The sequence below is a fragment of the Sceloporus undulatus genome, chromosome 9, assembly GCF_019175285.1.
Source record: "Sceloporus undulatus isolate JIND9_A2432 ecotype Alabama chromosome 9, SceUnd_v1.1, whole genome shotgun sequence".
Taxonomy (NCBI): domain Eukaryota; kingdom Metazoa; phylum Chordata; class Lepidosauria; order Squamata; family Phrynosomatidae; genus Sceloporus; species Sceloporus undulatus.
Window position 1 is genome coordinate 20,814,973 of NC_056530.1, and position 16,243 is coordinate 20,831,215.

Sequence of the window (16,243 nt, forward strand, 5' to 3'; positions counted from 1 at the left end):
CAGCTGCCTTCTCAGCTCTTCAGTTCATTTTCTCACCTGATTTCCATCCTCATTTAGAGTTCTGCACAACTCCTAAGCAGAGGATGTGACTGGGAGAGAAATACCTCTGGTTGTCACTGAACCTCCTTTTGTTGTGCTCTTGCAATTCAGACTGCAGCTGGGAGAAAACCCATTTAACCCATGGGGCTTACAATTTGAGTAGATTCGCTAGCATCTCACTGCTAGTCTTTCTCAGTGTGAGATGGATGGAATGGAATAGAATGCAAAGGAGGAAAAGGTGTCTGGTTGGAAAATAGAGGTAGCAGAGGTAGGGGAACAGAGCCTGGTAGCTTTCATTGATTCTTTGCCTCAGCATGAAAGCAGTACTGCCTTCTTATGCTTGCCTGTGATAACAGGGATAATTTTCCTGTTAAAAAAGAGAGTAGCATTGTATGAGGGTGTATTAGGAAAGGACTTGGTTGAAACTGTGCAAAGCAGCTGCAGAACTGAGCCGTTTTAATAGAGGAAGTGTATAAAGAGGGATGAAAAAGTTGTCTGTGCTCCAGGGCATGTTCTAATGGCCTCTTGCATGGCAGAAAAGTAAGTTGCTCTCAATTTTCAGTCTGTTGTTTTGAGAACTGTCCAATTACTTACTTAGTCGTTCATAGGAATATTTTTTCATCTACGACTAGCATATGTCTGTGTGCATAGGAAACCTCATGTTAGAAGTGGTTGTGAATGGCAGAAGCAAGACCAAAAGTCTGGGAACCAGAGCATTTTGATCTTTTACTCAGTGCTGGTTTGCAGGTTCCTTCTTCTGAATGCCTACAGCACTGGTATTCATTGGCAGTCTCATGGGTAGTCCCATCTAAGTACTAACCAAGGCTGACCCTGCTTAGCTTCTAAGATTAGATAGAATCTTTAGGTTATTTAGGGACAGACCTTTGCAGTGGACTAATAGAAAGCCAGGGCTCCAGAGATCTACTTGTGCTTTTCTCTGAGAGCATGAGAATTAATTGCACAGCATGGGCTTTGTTTTGGAATGAAAGCTTCAAGGGGAAGCCCTTTGCAAGCCCCAAGGCCAGGCTTGTGGACTGTGCTTCCCACCCTGTCTATTACCCAGGACTTTAGAGCGCCCAGGGTAAACGTTTATTTGTTGAAGAATCAGCAGATAAGGCCAAACTTGTTATCTGTATGAGGTTCCCAGTGGGGCACTGTGTAAAATCTGCTGGCTGCAAACAAAGTGGCTGCATTCATGGGCCCAACCGCTTCTCCTGCCTTAAACAAATTGCAACTTCCTTGTGTCGAGCCAGATAATGAAGCCTTTTATTATGCCACAGCTGTCTCTTCATTTGGAAACTGAAATGGGTATTGAACAGTTGCAAGTTTGCCAGTTTTTAAAGGTGTCATTCAGATTGCAGTGGTACATGATGGAAAAGGTACATCACTATATGACGGTCTTGCCTGCTCGCCAAGATCCAGGAGGTGCAAATGGTTAGCCAGCTGTGAGAGCCTCATTATTTCACAGGGTTTCTTCTTATTCCCCTCTAGAAAATGGACAAGACAAAACACAACTGGGGTAGCTGCTGAAGGATACATTGGACCATTCACTTTCCATCCTTCCATGCTTCCCCACACGCATGTGTATCCCTTTCATCCTTTTTGGTGTCTAGATGACATGAGATGGAAATAAGAACATATGATCTGGGGGAAAAGGGAATCTCTACTTCTCTTAGGGGAAGCATAGAGGGAGTGAAAGGGCTGGGCTTTGGATCACTTTCTCCCATCCATACAGTTTGATTTTTGCGTATTACTTCCAGCTGTGGAGGCCTATCGCCTTTGAATACTGAATGCTAGGGAAGACAAGTAGAAGGACGCCTCATCTCCTGACAGTGAGCATCCTATTGTAGTGTATCTGTGGGGGGAAATGCTGGACTAAGGAAATCATTAGGAAGATCTAGCATGACTGTTCTTGGGTTATAATTTGCCAGCAAAGCATATGGCAAATCTAGATTTGTGAAGTGAATACATAAGGCTCCTTCTTCCTCTGATTTTTCAACCACCTCAGAGACCATCTCTAGCACCTCTGGGCCTCTGCTTCCTGCCTGCTGTATATTGCCACCATTTTAGGAAATGTACCCTTGGGCATTGGAGAATTACCTCTCCAAAGATGTGCATATGTTGCTTTCTCTTGACATTGCTGCTTCATGGAGTAACTGCGTGATGGGGCAGATCTTTTACCTTTGATCTTTTATGATATGGGCAGAAACCGGCAAGCTATTCCTCATGGTACATTAGAGAAGTCAGCAATCTTTACACTTGAGAAGTGTTCAGGTTTGGGCCTGTGATTGCTTGCGTTCTTTTTCCAGTTTCCCACATGGCAGTGAAGTGTCCGCTTGTAAGCTGTGGCAGGATCTGTACAGTACACTGGCAGCACTAGGAGCCACCAGCTCTCTGTCTTGATACAAGGTACTTGCTGGAGAAAGGCAATAGGACAAAGGAGTTAAGATGCAGAGGAAGAGGGCTGAGGCCAGAAACATTAAAATAGCCCTTGATCTCACTGTGCACATGGTTGGTGGCCTACCCGAACCCATTCATCATTAGGGCAAGGGGTGAAATATTCCTGTTAAACATGCAGTTATGAATCACTCTTAACAGCAGCACAGAAACATCTGGAGGATTTATTTCATTGGGGTGGAACCAGAGGGCTGCACTCTGTGGAGATGTATTAACAACGTTTTCAGCCTGCATATTAAGTCCATTAGAATCAGGCCACAAGGGTCACATTACAGTAACTCTGCATTGCCTCATTTTTGTGTCATGGCCAGCCTTTTTCCTAGCTTCTCTTGAGTCATTGTGGCCTTTTCAGGAAAATGTAGCATGGGTTTGGTCTGCAGAATTTTTTTCCTTAGTTAATGCAGAAAAAAATCCATAACCAAGAGGTAAATGAAATATTGAATTACAGCATAGTCACAAGCAATTGATTTGCAAATGCTTGCATATATTTGTCACAGTGTGCTATCTTGTGGACTTTGTGTTCTTCCGCTGCAGAATGTAATAGCCGTCTTACTGCCTGGATCCTCTCCATTGAACAATTCAGCAGGTGCGGTGGTAGCAGAGAAGACCAGTTTCTTGGGATGAATTACCTTTAAGGTCCCATCCAGTACTATGATTCCATGATTTTGGAGCTTTTGCCAGAAGAATTCCCTGAAGCTGAAAGTAAGTCATCTCTAAGGCGGGGAAGATCAACTGTGAAGGAGGCAGGCACCATTGCTCCGCCTACCATCACAGCTTTCATCATTACTCCTGGCATGATCAGTCATAATTTTGATTTTTGGCCTAAGGAAGCCTGATTTTCTTCAGTTTGAAGGAGTAACGGTAGGCACAGAGACCCAGATCTGCACTTGGTTGGGTGTTTGGAGGACATGCTTTGAAGTTTAAAAGACAAAAATTAAAATGCTAGTGGGTTGAGGTTTTAGGGGACCACAAAATGGGGGTTCTGAGTTGACTGTTGCCTCTGGTTTAACCGTGTTTGGACAACTAGTAGAAACTGCTTGTCTCTGGCCTTTCTTGTTTTCACATACCTTTTAATTTATTAATTGTTCTCTTACTGTGCTGTCTAGAGACAGAGCTTTTGGTTACTAAGGCATACATTTATGTATGCACAAAGAAGTGGGTGTTCTCCAGTTATTTGCCTGTTGGTTTTGCTGCCTTGCTTTGTAGGTTTCTTACCTGGAAGGAGGAAAGGCAGAAGTGTGGGCTGCATTTTTCCCCATAGACTTCCCATGTGACTGTGTACTCATTCGGCAGGACCTTTGGTTCCTGGAGGTGGAGGCCAAGAATTGACTTTCCGTGTTGACTTTTGCCTCCTAGTCAGATGTGTGGCAGTGTTCTGTTCCCTTTTAAACGAAGGAGAAGGTTTTCTCTTTGTATGGCAGCTCTGTATGGCTTTGCTTCCTTTCCCCACCCTTCTGATCTGGGCCAATTTTCATATGCTACCTTTTGTGTTCTTTCCCTCTGAGCACCTCTTCCTCATGTTCCTCTTTCATTTTGGCCTGCAGCATCACTTGTTAGGGAGACATGTTGTGATAAATTACCAGGTATCCCTTGAGAGCCATTGTGCAATCTCAGTATCTCCGTGCTGAGTATGCATTATTGTGACGAAAGACAACAGATTAAAACCTGTTTTAAATCATCTGGTTTTAATTGACAAAACCGTTTAATAAACTTTTAATCTTTTCAGCTGTTGTTGTTATTTATTGTTTTCAATTGATTTGATGTAAGCTGCCCAGAGATCTATCGCTCTGTGGCAGGATATAAATATTTTAATAAATGAAAACATTAAAAATGTTTTGAGTGTTATGCACAGACTGTTCAGAATCAAGGTTCATTCTCTGGACTGGAAAAAAGTTCATGCAACTTCTGTCTGTCTTGGAATATGATGGCTGGTACTTGCCATTTTTGTATTGTGAACCCTTAACTCTTGTTTTCTGTTTTTCTTGTCTGTGGCGAAAGCTGGCTGAGATTTTGAGTAAAGAAGGGACTTGAACCCATCTCCTAGGCCCAGTTTTAGCCCTTGTACTGGGTTGGCGCATGGCAGAGGGTTGGACTGGATGGCCCTTGCGGTCTCTTCCAACTCTATGATTCTATGCTCAGCAGCTGTTTCTAATAAACTGTTTTGGTTTATTATGTGTTACGTCCCAGACTCCATTAATTTGGCTAATTGTTTGTTTATGCTTTATTAAAATGTTGCTGCGTTATTGTGTTTTTACACTGTTAATATTGTTATATGGCTTGGGATGTTGTTTGTATGTTGATTTTCCGGTGTTGTAATGAAGCACGTTGAGTTTAGCATCGTCTGTAGAAAAACAGCAAGTGGTCCAGCTCTTGGTTGTGCAGAGAATAGTGGCAGAAAAAGACTTCTAAATAGCAGACTCTCTGAATGTTGCGAGGACATTAACTGTGATATATATTTTTTTAATCTTGAAAATCTGTTTCCAAAGACCATTCCACATTCTGTGCAGCAGCCTGTGTGTTGCCCTCAGCCACTTTCAGAGGGATGCCACAACTAGTGCAGTGTGATGACTGGTGTGTGCACCTTGTCTGGAAATATGTATTCAGCTTGGTACATACACATATATGACACCTGCAAGTGTTTATGGCAAATTGTTGTCTTAGATCAGGAACGGTTGTGCTTTGGAGCCCAGAGGCCACCCCATTTTTTACTCTTCCACAGGTTGACTTATGGCAACCTCACAAACTCCATAGTTTTTTCTTAGGCAAGGAATATTCAGTGGTGGTTTGCCAGTTCCTTCCTCTAAAATATAGCCTACAGCACCTGGTATTGTAATTATGGCATCATGGATGCCATTTTGGTGATATTCAATGATGCTATGTCTCTTCTAGTCACTTCTCTGGTATTTTGGGCATCCTGGAACTGTTTATGGGTGGGGAACTTCTCCCCACCATTTTGTAGCAAAGGATTTTTTACACGGAAAGTGGGTTTTATCTGAAAAATTGGGGGACACAAGGACTTTTGGGGGGATGATGCAGGATCCCAAGGGCCACACTCAGCTCCCTAAAGGGCTTCAGCAGCCTGTGGCCTACAGAATCCCCACCCATAGTTTAAGGGACACCTTTAAACTGTATTGCACTCTCCAATCCTTCCTTACATTTGTACAAATGCACTTCTCTTACGTCCTTCTCCTTTTGATAGATATGTACTCAGAATGTATGACTTTGTACTTCTTGTGATCCATGGCCCTTGAGTCTCTGGTAGAACCCAGAATCTGTCTGGTTTTGCATGCTTTGTGAGATGAAAAGGGTTCACAACAAAGATGTCTAGCTTTGCATTGGTAGGTAGAAAGAGGTAATACTTTCCCAATCTAACTCTTGCTGTTCTCTTGACTTGTGGCTCTTGTGTTGTGACCAGCATGTGCCATTCTCCTGTGCTCTGCCACCTTTGATGCTGGGATAGGTGGATGCTTGCCTCAGAAGTGGCAGCATATGATGCAGTGTCCAACTTACTACAAGGTCAGATTTTGAACTTCTTGGTCTGAATATTCTCCTTTGAAACGCTTCATAGGACTGCCTTGAAGTATTAAATAAACTGTTCTATTTCAAGTGGGAAGCACAAACTTCATGCCTGGTTTGAACTCAGGGGTCTGCGGCCACATTTCCCGGAGATGCCACAAAGGGCCCCTGTGTTTGTAGAATGGTTCCCATGTAGGGAATACTCCCCCTTACTAAAGGGTGGTGAAAATTGGAAGAATCTGTTCCAGTGGACCTGAACCAATGCATAAATGGAGCTCTTGTATGGTCTGGAAAAATCTGACTTTGCTCTTGATCGCTTTGGCCTGTTGTGGCGAGATAAGCTTCCACGGGACTGACACTTCAAACTGGGCCTTTCTGTTTTCTAATCATTTTTCTTTCTGCGTTGTTATTATTATGCATTTCCCAAAAACTGGTCCTTTTTATTTTGGATTACTTTTATGCATGCATTTTCCCCTTATCTGACATTATTATTAAGACGATTTTCCGGCCCAAAACCAATAAAAAGCTCAGTTGGGCAAGCAAGTATATACACCACTGTGTCTTTTTGCTCAGTATGTTATTTCTTTGTGGTTTTTTTGGCTTTCAAAGGCCCCATACAGACAGGCCAGAATAAAGCTGCTTCGGGCCACTTTGGAGGTATGCTATTTAAATGATGCATTCATCCTAATTGACTGGAAGCCACGCCAAAGCCACAATCCAGTCCTAAGGACTGGAGCACAGCTTTGGTGCAGCTTCCAGACTCTTAGGACACATGCATTACTTAAACAGCACATCTCCAAAGTGGCCCGAAGCAGTTTTATTTTGGCCAGTCTGTATGGGGCCATTGTTAGGGGTTAATATCTCTAGGCGGCTGGTAAGGGCATATTTCTCACGCTTTCCTATAGACCTTCGATCCTATGCTTCTGTAAGTTTGCCTAATGGATCACAATGGACTAGCTCAAGTCTTTCTTGGTAATACTGTACCATAATTTTCTGTTGTACAGACACTGGATGCTTGTCTGTGAGGCAACTGTTATGTGTGTGCATGTATAGTGTGTGTGTATATTTCTCCCAGTTTGGCCCCTGCTAGGTTCTTGGCTTTCCATTTTATTTTATTTTATATGTAAAGTGGCCTCAATTTTACATGTCTTTGGAGCCACAGAGTCGCCACTAGACACAATGTGGAAGCAGCAACTGCCACGGGGAGAGTGGGGCAATGCTGATGCTGCTATAAAGTCAAGAGAGGGGTAACTCAGCCGACACCTCCTTGAGCAAACAAGCATTGTATTTAAGGTGTTGATGTGGTCCTTCGCATAGTGAAAATGCTGTGTGAGTCTGTAGCAGGGCTAATGGGTTCTCAGCCTATTGTGGCTACACATCAAATGTGGCCTTCATTTAAAAGGCTCACTTAAGGGGAACTCGCTCACAGATGAGAAGGACAGCAGGATTATCCAGAAGAGGGAAAATTCAACAGTGCGGTACGGCAACAGCTGGCCCCCAGTGCATTCACAAGAAAACAGGCAAGATCACTGAAGTCATATTTGTAGAGTAATCTCATCCTTGTATGACACAAGTAGTAGGTGGACTGGCCAGTACCTACTGGTGAAAAGAAGCTGAACGTCCCTCTTTTTAAAGGACTGCGCACCTCCCTGTAATTCTGGTGATGATTGACTAAGTGAAGGATTTTATCCTGCAGTAGAATAGTCTTTATACATGCAGTCTTTTTGCTTCAACTGCTTTTTTGCAGGCATTAAGCTTTGGCTGTTTGGTGGCTCTGGGTTCTTTAGATTTCCAGCAAATTCTCCACAGATCTACATAGTTGTCCCCCCCCCCTTTCCTCCTTTCCAAATTTTATGCATAGGCTTTGGTTTGTGCTTTTTTGAAATCTTGATGTTTTTCCCCCCGTTTGTGCATAGCATGTACATGAATAGCAGCTCGTTCCCAAGTAATAAAAAATTAATGCCCTTATAAATCTTTGATGCCTGCTCCAGTTTGCGTAGAGGATGTTTCTGGCAGTGCGCTTATGTTTCCCCACTGCTCTTCATTAGCTGCTCCCCTCTTAGTGTCTTCCCTCCAGTCATAAATTTGTTAAATTGCCTCTCTTCTGAACTACTCCTCCTCGCTCCTAGCTAGTTACCAGTGGGAAATGGTCTCAATAGCAAAGGCTTCAGTGTCCCCTGGGGACTAGAGTGAGAGGAGAGATCTCAGTGTGTGTTTCATGATGATGGCTTAGGCCTGCCTAAGGTCTGGATAGGACAAGATAAGTCTTCGGTATGACTTATGTCAGTATGTATCAGGTGTATCTGTAGTGGTCCTGGGGGAAAGCAGCAAGATACACGATATGTATGTGGGGGTGTTCTGTAGGAAAGGAGAGATGGATGAAGGAAGGGTGGAAAGGAGAGACGGGAGCAGAAGCAGGCTTACTTACTAAATGCAGAAGGTTAGCATGAAATGGCTTCTTCCACAGCCTCCTAGAAGAGTTGACATGGATTGTGGAAGGAATAGCATCATCCTGCAGGACAGGGACAGGCCTACCTGGAAATTTGAAAGGCTGGTTGTGAGATAATCGGAAATGATGTTCTGGTCACTTCTGGTCTGTTTCAGGGGCAATTTTGTGCTCTTTCAGGTTGAGGAGCCTTCCAGCTCCTCTTCCCAGCCTTTCATAGCAAAACTGTGCCCCCAGAGTAATTTTTCAGGTGAAAAGAAATTGAAAGCCCCTTACGGGGTGTGCTAAGGGGCACATGGGACTCCTACAAGGACTGCACATAGTCCATGAGCTGTACAACCCCTAGCTTTCTTTTAGGGGAGTCAGTCTCCTGCCCCCAGAAGTCCTACTTTAGCTCCCAGACCATTGAGAGGCAGTTGTGGTTGGATCCATAGAATAAGAAGCCTTTGATAGTAATGGCTTCAGGGCCTCAAAGTAGATTTGTCATCCATGATGTAAGTGCCCTAATGGACTGTAAGCTTTCTCACACTGTGCATTGGAGAGCAGCAGTATTGCATCCTTTGTTTATTCTGGTTTGCTGGCATCAAGACACTGGAAGATGATCTCTGAGCAAGGTAGGTATTGTGCTGCCTTCCAGATGTGTTGGGTTGCAGCTTCCAGGAGCCCTAGCTGTCTTAACCAATGGTAAGGAAAGCTGGGAGTTGGAGTCTTAACAATATCTGGAGGACATCATGATTCCCACCCTGTCTTTGAGGTTAAGCTGCCAAGTGGCACCTAAGCTCTCTTAGAAATAGGGACAGCATGTTGCACGTACCAAACGCTTCATTGTGCCTGCCAGAGGTGTTGTGTGCTGTGACACACCCTTGAACAAGGTTTGCTTTCTCAGGCACAGTAAAGTTACCCTTGTCACCCCTCTCAGTCTGGATTGGCCCTCCCAACACAGTGAGAGCTGAATCTTAACTATGAAAGGATCACTACAAATCAGGAAGCCAACAAAAATGTCTGAGGAATCAGTTGGAAATGGTAACTGAAACATTTCCCCCTTCCTGTGACATCTATGTTTGCTGTGGCTGAGCTTAAAAAACCCAGAGCTCTATAAGCTTTTCCAGCCATCTTCTCAGCATTGATCTAGGGATCTGAAATTGCGGAAGCAAATTCTTCAACAGGGCCTGGTTGAGAGTTCACTTAGGGGTGAACAAGGAGTGTATTTTATTTTTGGAATGGTTGCCTTGAGAAAGTTGTTTGGATTGTACGCCCCTTTGCTTAGCACTGAGCTCAGCATTGCTAAATGTGGGGATGGCTAAAGAAAGAAGGTTCTGATCTTGAGGTTCACAAAATAAATGACTTTATCCTGTGTGGTAGAATTGAAAGATATAGCCATGTTAATCTGTAGAATCAGTATGTAGCAATACCTTATAGCACCTTTGAGACTAACTGAAAGAAAAGTTGGCAGCATGAGCTTTTGTAGACTTCGGTCTACTTTCTAAATGCATCTGAGGATGTAGACTGAAGTCTACAAAAGCTCATGCTGCCCATTTATTTCTATCAGTTAGTCTTAAAGGTGCTACAAGATCTCTCTACATTTATCCTGCATGGCTATTGATAGGGTCTTAGTACTGTACCCCAGAGGTTAGCCTTGTTGAAGCATGGCATCACAGCTACCTCTGGCTACCAGCTTCTTGCATTTGAGCATAAAAAGCTTGATTTGCACATTAGCCATGTTCATAGGATGGTACTGAACCTGCAGGAAAAATGGGGTGGTACTGACCCTACATATAAAGGAATCCAGGGACATCTATGTATCTCCCAGTAATGTAATTCAACACATTGTTCACTAGTGGTGAGACTAGGACCTTGAAGGTTGCAGTCTACCTCTGGTCCAGATGTGGCCACTTAACCTTGCCTGATCCAAGCATTTCTTCTCTCCTTTGCCACCCATCCATCCCCAGCATTTTTGCACAGGTCACTGGGCTGCATGAACTACTGGCCAGATCAATCAGGGCTTTGGTTATGAAGTGGGAGAGTATTGCCCAAATGTGAGAAAAGAGTACAGACTATTCAGAAGCTGCTTCATAGCCTGTTTTGATGTTATTCAGTGTTCATGCTGCGGCTTCCAGATGTTATTGGGGTGAAACTTCCACCATCCTTCACCATGGACACACATCATCCTTCACCATGGACACAGGCTGTCTCATGGTAGTTTGGGATGAGCAGTATGAAGGAGAACCACCACTACTGTGCCTCCAGTTTTAAAGCAGACTGCTGAAAGTCCTGCTTAGCACACTAAGCTCCAGTCTTTGTTACAGAACAAGAATCAAGTAAGACCCAATATGACTTGGAGGTCTCACGTTCATTGGTGCTCCATAAGCTAAAGTTGACATAGCAATGAAGAACAACAACGGGGCACTCAAGAGACTCATTAGGCTTAATCCTCCTCTCCTTCCTTAGAGCGTGATGCCAGTCACCTTCATCACTTCTCTTCAAACTGTTCTAAGGCTGCCTTCTCCTGTGTCACATTGTGATGAATCCAGAGAGAAGGGGGGAGGAAGCTTTCCCTCCAGCTTTTCAATTGACAGTGCCTCTCGCCCAGCTGAAGCTGGAAAGCCAAGTGGGGAGTTTGCTTCCTTGCTTTGTCATTCTCAAGCTGCCTCACTGTGCCCCAGTGGCATGGCTGTGTTGCTTAGGAAGTGGAGCTGTTCCCTGGAAAGGGACTGGGCAGAGGCCTTGCCAGTGCGGCTGCCAAAGCATTTCCCCCTGAAAGAACCATCCCCGAGGGCTGGCATCTGTGAATGATTTGGAGCTCCGGAATGAGGAAGTGTAGCTGCCAGCTTGGTGAGTTGCTACCACAGCCTGTAAAAAAGAGAGAGGGATGTGTATGTGCTCTGATGTGTATATAGGTGTATATAGGTGCGCTCAGCAAAGGCTTATTGTACCTGGGCCAGTGAGATAAGATTCACTTAAAAGTTAAGGCGAGACACTTGACTATTAAGCTAACAAAGATAGAGAGCTAATGCTTGGATTTGAGGTGGCAGGGTTTCCTAATGCCATCTGTGGCATGGGGATGAAATTTGTACAGCTCCCCAGGTGTTGTTGGACTGCAACTCCTAGCAGCCCAGCCAGCATAGCCCATGATAAGGAGTGCTGGGCGGTTTAGCAACACTGGGAGTTCCCCACAATCCCTCTCATTTTCTCTCGGAGCTTCCTGTGATTCCTTCACCACAAACCAAAAGTGCTGGTTCCTTGCTTCACTGCATACCTATTTTCACATGGGGCTGCCATAAGCCAGTGATCATGTGAATCACGGTGTAAGTGATGATCAAAGTGCTAGTAGAGGAGGGGTGCACTGCTAGATGGGAAGAAGAGTGCAGTAGGGGTGGGGGGGGGAAATCTGGCAATAACCTATGTCAAGGTTACAAACCGCTGCAGCTGATGAAACTGGGTGAAAGAAAGCTTCCCAGCCTAAGTGTTTTGGATTATGTTTGCTGCAAGGTGTGCAAGGCTTGTCTTCACACTAGAAACATTGTGAGTTTCTGGGGTTCCTCTGATTGCTGCCTTTTCTCTCTGGGCCTGTTCCTTTGCAGTTGCTTCAGCTGCCGTCCTGCATTGAGCAGCATCCCAGTTTGCAATATTCAAAGGCTCGACAGATCACTGATCAGCCGCCAGCAAGGCTTTTGTCTGTGTCTCTTCCCAGCTACAACTCAGCTCCTGGCTCACAGCGTGGGAATGGCAAAACTGAACCTTTCCTGGGCACAGTGGCTGGTGCTCAGAGATGACGCTCATTCCTGGGCACCTTGGTAATCCAGATGATGTGATTTCTAGCCAGCAGCAACAGCAGCCTCCTTGGCTCCTGGAATAAACACGGTGTATCTTGCAGCTGACTCCAGGGAGGCTGTGAAGGTTCTCATTTGGTGTCTGATGTAATGAATGGACTGGATATGGTCTAGAAAACGAAAAGCATGATCTAGTGTGTCAATAATAGAGGACCAGCTTGTTTTGGAGGAAGTGCACTTGCTTTGAAAAAGCTGCTTTGCCATTTAGGAATGCTCCTATATCTCCCAGTGTGCTGCTACGGCTCTGAGTGTTTTGCCCAGCATAGCCAAGTGTGCCAACTCTGCCTGTTTATGATGAAGCAAAACAGACCCCCATCATACATGTCTTAGTACAGTCAGCCCTCAGTATCCATTGAGTCTTTATCCACAGATTCAACCATCCATGGCTTGAAAATCTATTTGATTTTGCCATTTTTTTTAGTATTAATTTCACTGGCTGCCAGTCATGTTTCATGGCCCAGTTCTATAAACTGGTCCTTACCTTCAGAGACCTTAAAGGGATGAGGCTTGGTTGTTTTACCCTCTTGAGATGTTGAGCAAAAGGCAGGCTGTGAGCAAATGAAAAGTTGTAATGTAACAAACCAGTAGATAGTGGAAAGTTCTGTCCAAGGTGGGTGAGTTGGAAAAACAAAACCATAGGGATAGGACCAAGATGAAGAGAGGAAAATCAGAGAGAAGCAATGGAAGATCCAAAGTGGCAGAGACCCTGTGACTGGCAGGTTTGGGATGGCTTCTGGGCTTTGTGCAACTATTAGTCAGGAGGGCAACAAAGTGCAGAGCAAATTGTAATTTCAGTGCTTCAGGCTTCCTTGCTGTTGAGTGCCAAGAATCATAGTTCCTCAGGGAAAATGTGGTTTCTGCATCATGACTGCAAAATCCTGGTGGAAGGGAGGTTGAAGGAAATGCCCAGCCCATACCAGTTTTCTGCCAGCACTGCATGATATGGCATTCCCTGCGTGGAAGGTCAGGCTGGCTCCCTCTCTGCCTTCATTCTGCCAGCAAGAAAAAACCTTTATATTTCGACAAGCATTTGGTAGTGATCTGGTGTTGAAGGGTCTTTTAATGGTGTGTGTTGTGCTTTTATGATTTCATGAGCCTTTAAATCATTGCTGTTTTTAACGTAATAATTGCTAACTTTTTTATCATCAGATTTATAGTTATGTCTTGTTTTAATCTTCTTGTAAACTGCATTGGGTCACCTACCAGAAGAAAAGTGACATATAAAATAAATAAATCATGCTTGCTATGGATCTCTTTATTCCTCTTTTCTAGCATGGAAAGGCTCAGGGGCAGCTTCTGTGTCCCACCATCTTCTTGGCTGGGCTGGCTTTTTTATCTGTTGCGCCTCCAATGAGCTCCCTTGCCCCACAATGCCGCCTCTTCTCCTCTTTCCTTTTATTTAATCTTTCACTCATTGCAATCCACTCCTTGGCCAGGCAGTTAATCTACTACCTTCCACAGCTGTCCGAAGCTCTCTTTCTCCTACTGGCAAAACAATAATAATAATGAAAAAGCAAATGTCTTCTGTTCTTCTGTGTTCCATCTTCTCATTATATTGCTCCGTCTCTCCTCCCACGGTTGCCCAGCCCTGGTGTGTTGTATTCCGGCTTCCTGGAATTTCCTTCAATCTTGGGATAGCCTTTGTTGCCAAGAATCCCCCCCCTCCTCTCCCCACACCCACCAGTCAGTTTCCATGTGCAATTCCTTCACCAAAAGCCATCAGTAATGTTTTAGCAAGTTAGACTCAGGATGGGAGGTTTGGGCTTTGTGAGAGGGTTTTGTACAAACAGAAGCGAGTGAGTATGCTTTGCTTTCCTTCAGGCTGTGGACACCATTGTGATACAACTCTTGATGTGATAATTGCTCTGTTGAGATGGAAGCTGGAACCAGCCTTCACTTGAAAGCACTTTCAGAGCCTTGGGTGGCTGGCTGGGTGTAACATGTAAGAAGCAGTTGGCTGAAGGGCCTAGGAATGTTCCCACTTTTCCTTTTTCTGTCACATACATTTGGTTTTGACACACTGAAACTTGAAATGTATTTAGCTACAGCTTAAGGATCAGCCTTACCAGAGTTAATGGGTTGGGTCCAACTCTCCTTTGGGGAAGCCAGAAATACATATCTCCCTCTAAGGCTCAACCTGCATGACACAGTTTTCAGCTATACAGCTGATGGGGAGAGGCCCCTTTCCAGAAATTCTCTTCCATCCCTCCTGATCTTATCCTTGAGTCATTGCATTGCTCATTTGGCTCGTGCATTATTTGGCTGCTGCTCTTCTCTTAGCCAGCTCTGGATCTCTGGTGAAGAAGGCCAAAAAGAAGCAATCCCTCCTCCCATCCTCGAAGCAACTCCAAAAGGGGCTTTGTTCCCACAAGTTGACGTAAGGGCCCCTTGGAGGCGCAGAACGCACCCTGACCATCTGCAGTCTCCACGATTCCACTTTTTTTTTAAACTGCATTCCTATGATTTCTCATTTCCTGGAGGAAATGTCACAGCAGCAAGACATGAGTAATTGGGATGACATACTGTGAGCTTCTTTCCCTTTGCAGAGATCTGTGTTCAGAAGGAATCTGGAAAGAAAAATGTAACTCAGAAGAAATAGTCCCCAGATTAGAATCATAGTGTTAGAAGAGACCACAAGAGCCATTCAGTCCAACTAGGCTACGCTGATTTAGATCTGGTCCAGCTTTCTGTTCCCACACTTACCATCCGGTTACTCCCATAGGAAGCCCACAAGCAGGGTATGAGCACCAAAGCACCCTCCTGACCATGTTCTCTCCAACTGATCTTCAGAAACATACCGCTTGTGATAGTGAAGATAATATATAGCCATTGTGTCTTGTAACCGTTGATAACTTTATCATCCATTGAGCTGGTCCAAAAGCTGCCCCTGAAGAAAGTCCTTACTATATCTTAGGACAGCAGCTTCAATAGTTTAATTATATGCTGTGTGAAGATGTCATTCCTTTCATCCAGCCAGCATCTCCTATCTGTCAGGTACACTGGATGAAACCATTATGAGAGAGGGATAAATACTCCCTCCATATTCTCCATAGATAGGAAGCATATAAGACCTGGTGGTTTTCTATACTTTTGTCTCCACCGTTGTCTACATCTGACTTCTGTGTCAAATGGAAGTTCCTAGAGATGTGGTGGTGAAGGAGGAGGGGAACATTGTCCACAGCCTACCAGAGGGAAAAGTAGGATTCCTCATCTCTTGAAGATGTCCCATAGCTTTGTGATCCTGTTGTGAGCAGTACCTGTGAAATCCTGCATTGTGGTGCTCCCATTCATTTCTGTATGGTAGGTCAGTGTGTGATGACTTTATGGAGACCTATTTCTCTGGAGCTGCTAGGCTGCTTTTCTGGCAAAAGATGATTAAAACTGCTTTTTGAAATCTTGCTGGAATGTTTCAGATGTGATGCTGCACATCATGGGGGAATGCGCACGGAAAGAATTTTGCATGGATTTTTATGAATGAATCAGACTGCTGTTTCCTCCAGCAGTCTTGAGAAAAAATTAGCCCCTAAGAGTTAACTTGACCAGGCTTATAGTGGAGGACACACTCTAAAGCTAGCTAATCCCAACAGTGGTGACTCTTGTCTTCAAAGCTATTTGCCAGTCAGAACGTCAGATTCATTATACATCTATGCATTTGAGGAGCTTTTGTTAATGTCAGTTAAGCTTATGTAGGAGACGTTGTTATAAAACAGCTTGGCTCTTTCAGTTTAGGGGTGTTGCTAGCCTCTGCTTTAGCCACCAAACCAAAAATGCCGCCTTATTTGAAGACTGACAAGAACTTGCAAAATGCAAGCTAATCTGGCAGGCAAGGATGTCCAATGCTGAATGGTTGTTTCTTCAGCCTGCAGTATCCAAATTCCCTCTTTTTGTTCAGCTAATCTCAGTTAAGAAAGGTAGAAGGCTGACCACCACAACTATCACCTCTGGTAACACTTAA

The 16,243-nt window shown here is 44.3% G+C and overlaps 1 protein-coding gene across 1 annotated transcript in view; it reads left to right on the forward strand.

The window, feature by feature from the left end:
- Positions 1 to 16,243, forward strand: part of SIPA1L3 (signal induced proliferation associated 1 like 3) — a 75,675-nt gene that overhangs the window by 14,139 nt on the left and 45,293 nt on the right. Inside the window, 1 exon segment of the mRNA XM_042439491.1 lies at positions 3,031 to 3,198. The gene's annotated coding sequence lies outside the window, so the exon portion shown is untranslated.